The 8,115-nt window shown below is 41.8% G+C and overlaps 1 pseudogene; it reads right to left on the reverse strand.

Moving 5' to 3' along the window:
• Positions 1-2,751: 2,751 nt before the first annotated feature.
• On the reverse strand, positions 2,752-6,090 carry LOC125094084 (FAU ubiquitin-like and ribosomal protein S30; annotated as a pseudogene).
• Between the last annotated feature and the right edge of the window lie 2,025 nt (positions 6,091-8,115).

The following is an 8,115-nucleotide window of genomic DNA, read 5'->3' on the forward strand; positions in this document are numbered from 1 at the left end:
ACACAATATGGAACCTGAAATTACGGGTCTCATGCTCTACTGACGGAACCACCCAGGCGCCCTGGCCAGTGAAACATTTTAAACCCTTACCATGATACAATAAAATTTGAATTTTGAAAGGAGAATTGGCTACAATTCAGTGACTTAAGAATTTTGGGCAGTGGTGAGTGGTGGGAAGTAAAATACAGGTGTGAAGGCTCGGTCATTAAGCGTCTGCCTTTGGCTCAGGTTATGATCCCAGGGTCCTGGGATTGAGCCCAGCATCAGGCTCCCTGCTCAGTGGGGAACCTGCTTCTCCCTCTCCCACTCCCATTCCCACTTCTCCCTCTCCCACTCCCTCTCCCACTCCAGGGAGCCCGATGGGGGGCTCGATGCTTGTGTTCCCTCTCTCACTGTCTCTCTCTCTCTCCAGCAAATAAATAAAATCTTAAAAAAAAATACGGGTGTGAATTAGAGATTTTTCACCAAATATTGTTATTGGTGCTTCCTAAACCTTTTGAATTGCTGGTGGCGAGAGCTTACCCCCTTTTCCTTTGTTCTTTTATTGTGGGATGAGTACATGGTTTTAATTTAAATACCGTGAGATAGAAAATTTGAGTCATTTCCTATCACAGTTCATGACGTAAAAAATTATTTATGACATTGGTATGACACTGAATCCTGAAAGGCTGGCCATACTCTATAGGGTACATCATAATCCATCCAGATAGGGCCAGCCTACCTGCTATATGCTATTTAAGGAGTTGATCGTTATGCATTGGATTCTTCTTCTCAACGCATTGTTTTTAAGAATTATTTAAGGGGTGCCTGGGTGGCTCAGTCGGTTAAGCATCTGCTTTCCATTTAGGTCATGATCCCAGAATCCAGATATCAGGCCCTGCGTGGGTCTCCCTGTTGAGCAGGGAGTTTGCTTCTCCCTCTGCCTGCTGCTCCCCCAGTTTGTGCGCTCTCTCTGTGTCAAATAAAATAAATAAATTTAAAAAAAAAATTATTTAACATCCCACAAGACTAGTTCAGAAGCAATCTGGCCTTCACCCTTAATCTTCCTGTGTAAGGACTGAAACTCTTCCTAGTTGATCAGTGATCTAGTTTCTCAGCCAAAGATGATTTTTCACGCTTATTAATCTCTGGATGCTTTGTATTCTTGGTCTCTGGCTGCTCCATCTTGTTTTAGCAACTTGCTCTTCCTCTGCCTGCACTCATGCGCATAAGTAAAGGCCTGCAAGGGCACATGACAAAGTTTTAATATGTAGTATGAAACATATATATGGATGTGTATATGTATGGGTACACATACGTGTATTTGTTTGCTTCTGCATGTAGAGAGAAAAAGTGATGGTTAAGGTCTGGCTTTAGAACCAGGCTCGCAGGAATGTAAAACCAAGCACTGCTTTGTGTAACCTTTGGCAGTTTATCTTTTTGTACCTGTTTCTCATCTAGCACACAGAAAATGGGCGTGGGGCGGTAACAATATGTAGAGAATAAGATGTTTCACTCATGTCAAGCAATGACACACATAGTCATGGGTGTTGCAGCTGTCAGATAGCACTGAGACCAGCAGCAGTTGATGACACCTCAGAACTGATAAGCAGAAGCAAAGGAGGTTTGCAGGGGCCCAAGATTAATTAAATTCCTTTAAAAGGGGAGGATTTTGGCAGCAAACTGTCAGACTCCTCAGACGTTGACCCCTCTATGTCTGACCACTTGAAAAAAGGCAGCTGCCACCAAAGGCTCTGCCTGACTGATCTCTGAACAGAACTGAGATCCTTCACTGCTTGAACATAATAGGCAGTAAGTGCCAAGAACTGACCTGGACCAGATCCAAGACTTACCTCAACTACACACCCACAGAATGACTTCCCGTTTGGTTCGTTAACTTTCTACCCTCTGTCTTATTTGTTGTGTGACTTGTGTTGGGCTTTGTATGCCGTGTAAGTAGACAAATTAGTGCATGGTGAAATGTCATGGAGTTTGGAATCCTCAACCTGCTTTACAATTTTGTTAACCTTGCTTTATGACTGAATAAAGCTGACATTGTGGAAAGACACAAATGTGTGTGTCTTTATAGCGTGCTCATGACACAGTACAATTTGACTTCTTGGAGACTAAATGAGATTTTTTTTTAATATTTTATTTATTTGACAGACAGAGATCACAAGTAGGCAGAGAGGCGGGCAGAGAGAGAGGGGGAAGCAGGTTCTCTGCTGAGCAGAGAGCCCGATGGGGGGCTCGATCCCAGGACCCTGAGATCATGACCTGAACTGAAGGCAGAAGCTTAACCCACTGAGCCACCCAGGCGCCCCGACTAAATGAGATTTTTATGAGCGAAAGCACTAACATCTGACATGGCAAATGTAGTGTTAAAACACACACACACACACACACACACACACACACACACACACACACTCGGCATCTGGGGAGGTTCAGTCGGTTAAATATTTGCCTTCGGCTCTCATCAGGATCTCCAGGTCTGGAGACTGAGTCCTGTGTAAGGCTCTCTGTTCAGCAGGAAGTCTGCTTCTCCCTCTACCCCCTCCACTTGTTCTCCTTCTCGCTCTCAAATGAATGAATAAAATGTTAAACACACGCACACACTATATAAATTCATCTGAAAATGCCTATTTCTGTTTCCCTGAGAGCAGAAATGAGATTTAGAAGCAGCAGGTATAAGTGGTCCATTTTGTTTTCTTTCATTTGTAAAGCTCTTTCTTTTTTCTTTCCTCCTCCTCTTCTTTTTTTTTTTTTTTCTTTTTTTGACTGAACTAAGTGGCTTTATTGGGGGAAAATCTGGATTACAATGGATTTAAGAGTTGGCATTGGGGCCTTTTGTCTTGCCAAAGGCGGGCACAACATTGACAGAGTGCCAGCCATCCTGCATCTGCTGCTTCGCTCTGCCTGTCTTCTTTCTCTCCTGCTTGGCCACCTTGGGAGTCTTCCTTCTTCCTTTCCCAGTGCAGGCCAGGGAACCATGGACTTCGTCTCCAGGCACATGTTGAGCTTCTTCAGGGTGGTCAGAGCCGCCACTTCACACTGATCGAGAGTAGCCTCAGCCTCTAGAGGTAGGCCTGCCAGGAGCTCAACCTGATCTTCTGGAGTGATACCCTCCAGCAAGGCTACATGAACCTGAATCTGGGCGACCATCTCTTGTCCACTCACCTCCAGGGTGTGTCACTCTTGGGCATGGACAGAGAGTTGCGTGTCCATGACTGAACCACAGCCACTGCAGCCACTGCCTTGAAGATGGAGTTGAGAAAGAGCTGTATCATTTGTAAAGTTAAAAAACAAAAACAGAAACAAACAAAAAAACTAAACTAAACTAAAATCTATGGGCCTGGGGTGCCTGGGTGGCTCAGTGGGTTAAGCCTCTGCCTTTGGCTCAGGTCATGATCTCAGGGTCCTGGGATCGAGCCCTGCATCGGGCCCTCTGCTCAGTGGGGAGCCTGCTTCCTTCTCTCTCTCTGCTTGCCTCTCTGCCTACTTGTGATTTCCATCTGTCAAATAAATAAAAAAATCTTTTAATAAAAAAAAATTAGCTAAAGCCAACAGAATGATTTCCAAGTTTCCTTAAAAGCGCAGAAGGAAAGTTGAGAAGGAATTAATCCAAACTTCGTTGAATTAAGTATGAATCACACGGATGGACACACAGGGCTCTCGCTAACTGAGCTGAAGTAGTGACCACCAAAGCGATCTGTCTCCAAGAGGGGGCAAAAATCTACACACTAGAAAATTTGCCCCAGTTTTCAGTGGCAGGTCAGGAAACTACTTTTGATTCCATGTTATTATAAAAGATGTGGCTTTGATAATTTTAAACTCCTCTTATATCCTAATACTTAAGAGCACATTTTGGAAGGCACTTGGATTTTCATTCCAGCTGTATCAGTTTGCTAGCTGTGTGATTTTAGTTTACTTCCATTTTCGAAGTTTCAGTTTCTTCATCTAAAAATGGGTGGGTGCCTGGGTGGCTCAGTTGGTTAGGTGTCTGTCTTTGGCTCAGGTCTTCCCCTGCTGATACTCTTTCTCTGTCAAATAAATAAAATCTTTTAAATAAATAAAACAGGCAAAATAATGCTTAATCCAATAGAGTTATAAGGAGACTACTTTGCAAAAGGCTGAGTCCCTTCTTTCCTCCCTTCCTCCTCTCCCTTTTTAGCAAGTGCACTTGTTATTTATTTTTTTAAAAGATTATTTATTTATTTATTTGACAGAGAGAGATCACAAGTAGGCAGAGAGGCAGGCAGAGAGAGAGGAGGAAGCAGGCCCCCAGCCGAGCAGAGAGCCCGACTCGGGATTCCATCCCAGGACCCCAAGATCACGACCCAAGCTGAAGGCAGCAGCTTAACCCACTGAGCCACCCAGGCTCCCCATATTTATTTATTTTCAAAAGAGTTTACTTACTTATTTGCTGTCAGAGAGTGAGCAAGCGCACAAGCAGGGGGAATGGCAGGCAGAGCAGGCAGAGGGAGAAGCAGGCTCCCTGCTGATAAATCAGCTCAATGTGGGACTCAATCCCAGGACCCTGGGATCATGACCTAAGCTGAAGGCAAATGCTTAATCGACTAAGCCACCCTGTGGCTCACACTTTTTAAGTTTTTATTTATTTATTTATTTTTTTAAAAGATTTTTTATTTATTTATTTGACAGACAGAGATCACAAGTAGGCAGAGAGGCAGGCAGAGAGAGAGGAAGGGAAGCAGGCTCTCCGCTGAACAGAGAGCCCGATGCGGGGCTCGATCCCAGGACCCCGGGACCATGACCTGAGCCGAAGGCAGAAGCTTTAACCCACTGAGCCACCCAGGCGCCCCACTTTTTAAGTTTTTAAAGACATGTTTATTTTTAGAGAGAGAGAGAGAGCATGCTTCAGAGGGGTGGGGCAGAGGAAGAGGTAAGGAGAGAGAATCTCAAGCAGATTCCCCACCAAGAGGGGAGCCTGATGCAGGGTCAATTCATAATCCTGAGATCATGATCTGAGCTGAAATCAAGAGTCGGATGCTTAACTGACTGAGCCACTGAGGTTCCCCTCAAGTGCACTTTTAAAATTAAATTGTAAGCCTAAGTAATATGTATTTTTTTTCTTTAGAGAGTAGGGAGGCAACTAGGGAGTTAGGAGAGAGGGAATCTTAAGTAGGCTTCAGGCCCAGTGCAGAGCTTGATCTCACAACCCTGAGATCATGACCTGAGCTGAAATCAAGACTGAGCCACCCTAGTGCCCCTCCTAAATTAATACTTTTTAAAAAGAGGCTCAGACATTCTGAAAACAATATGGACAACAATCATCTACAATCTCATTACAGGGAAGGCTATTTTAACAGAAGGCACCCTGTTTGGTGTTGTTTTTTTCTAAAGATTTTATTTATTTATTTGACAGAAAGAGAGATCACAAGTAGGTAGAGAGGCAGGCAGAGAGAGAGGGGGAAGAGGTTCCCTGCTGAGCAGAGAGCCCCATGCAGGGCTCCATCCCAGCACCCTGGGATCATGACCTGAGCCGAAGGCAGAGGCTTTAACCCCCTGAGCCACCCCGGTGCCCTTGTTGTTTTTGCTTTTATCAAATTACAAATTTGGAAGTTTTTATTTTTCAAAGCTAATATTACTAAAATATCTTACCAAATACTAAAGAATTAGAAATATTTTTGTTTTGGTTTACTTGTTGTATTTGAACTTTCCATGATACTTATGGCTTAGTTTATACAAGTTGTACTTAGTGGGGCACCTGGGTGGCTCAGTGGGTTAAGCCTCTGCCTTCGGCTCAGGTCGTGATCTCAGGGTCCTGGGATCGAGCCCCGCATCGGGCTCTCTGCTCAGCTGGGAGCCTGCTTCCCTTCCTCTCTTTCTGCCTGCCTCTCTGCCTGCTTGTGATCTCTCTCTGTCAAATAAATAAATAAGAATCTTTAAAAAAAAAAAAAACAAAAAAACCCAAGTTGTACTTAGTTAAGCATAACTATTTGAGTTATGAAACACAAAAATTTTATTAACACCTCAATGGAAGAAAAAATAGTATGGAAACTAATATAGTAACACATGCTCCCAGGACATGTTACATTAAAAATAGAAAAATGGATACATACCACAATATTCTTTACTTTTACCCATTACCAAAGTAAAAACTTTTGAGAATATTCTATAGCCACTTACTACATAGCAAGTGACACAAAGCGGTTGATATACGGTATTATGAGAACTTGTAAAAACTGAGTTTTGTAATATTCCTAAATATGTAGTGAGATGGTGGCATAGGTAGTTCTTGTGGATTCCCAGCATACAATCAAGTAACAAACTTCCAGATAAGGCTGAGGGCTTTTCTGCAGAGCAGTTGACAGGGACCAGCCTCAAGCCAATCTCACCATCACTTACCGAGACTCTTTGGAATCCAATTATGATTTTATAGTAGGATGAGAGCTTAGATGTAAAAAGATGCCACAGCTAGTATCCAATGTTCTTTCCATGAACATTCTGGCCGGGTGGAAGGCAAGAATGGAAAATGGGATACAGACCTAGGGTTTACAGAGTGAGGTCATTTTGGGAAGTGAGAACAAAGAGAAGAAACAAAGCCTGGAATGTGACTTCAATATGCTAAAATAAAGTTCTTCTTACTGAATTAGAATTACTCATTTTTTCCCTTTGCTTCAGGCTCTAACATGGCATGGTTGATCCTGTCTTTATTTAAAAAATTGATATTTTGTTCATCATGCATTTTTTTTTGGTGTTTTTATTTTTCTCAAAAATGGTGTTAAACCATTACTTGTTTAGTGAGGTTTTGAGCACGCCCTTAAATTTTGTGTCCACATACTCTAGTCCTGGCTCTGGGAAGGAATAAAAATAGTGCAAAAATAGAACCAAAGACTGCACTGACTTCAGAGTTTGGAAGGAACTAAGCCAAGAGGGAAGGATCAACTCTTATTTGGTCCACGCGTTGCCATCTGCTCCACTTCCCTGACTCACCTCATGGCCCCAAATTGGGGTGGCACCATTACTTCTGATCCCCTTAAGCATCTTGATTAAACTATGTAACATCTATTTTCCTTTGGGTTCTGAAAATGTTAGCAATTACAAAGAACTTTTAACTGTAACTTTTATAAAAAATAAAAAAACAAACATCAAATCATAGGGGAAGTTAAGTATACATATTTGATGTCCTCTGGTCTCCCCCTCCATCTCATCAGTGACTAAATTTGGCTCCATTATCATGGATTTGTTCTGGTATGCCACTTCCAGCATACATGTGACTGGTTGTTGAGTTTTTATAGATTTTGAAAGAATTTTTGCCCTTACCCTGGTAATCCTGAATTAAGTAATAAAAAAAGCTCGCAGTGGCAGGGTATGTATCAAGGATTTATAACCTTAAATGCCACAACTGAAAGCAATAAAAAATGAAAATAAAGACAAATATCAGAAGCATTTTTGCCGTGCTGTGCCCAACATTCTGAACATTTCTTATACAAAATGAAGACAACTAGACACTTGGATGTTTATTGAAAACTTATAGTTGTTTGGGCAGAAATCTTCACCCATTTAATTACAATGATATGGCTAGTTTTTAGCTTTGTGAATATGAGTCTGTACTTGAAAAAGTGTTGGTTTGTATTCAATAAGACAGTATCTGAACTGTAGTTTTTAAAAAAATTTTATTTATTTATTTGACAGAGATCACAAGTAGGCAGAGAAGCAGGCAGAGAGAGAGAGGAGGAAGCAGGCTCCCTGCTGAGCAGAGAGCCCAATGTGGGGCTTGATCCAAGCACCCTGGGATCATGACCTGAGCCAAAGGCAGAGGCCTTAACCCACTGACCCACCCAGGCACCCCTGAACTGTATTGTTTTTCTTTTTTTGGTACAAAATATATAAACAAGTATATGTTTTATTTATTTATTTATTTATTTAAAACAAGTACATGTTTTAAACATAAATATAACTGATTAACAGCTTCTGTTTCTACTGAAATGCACTTGTGTAAAGGAATTACAATTTATTTATTTATTACAATTATTTAGAATTTCCCCAAAAGTACCCAATTTACATGAGGTAATACATTTCATAAAACATCTTTTGTGTTTAAAGTTAGTGTTTTACAGTACTTTCCATTCCAAAAGATACCATTAATTAACTATGAAAGGGGGACAA

Source organism: Lutra lutra, chromosome 2 (assembly GCF_902655055.1).
Source record: "Lutra lutra chromosome 2, mLutLut1.2, whole genome shotgun sequence".
Taxonomy (NCBI): domain Eukaryota; kingdom Metazoa; phylum Chordata; class Mammalia; order Carnivora; family Mustelidae; genus Lutra; species Lutra lutra.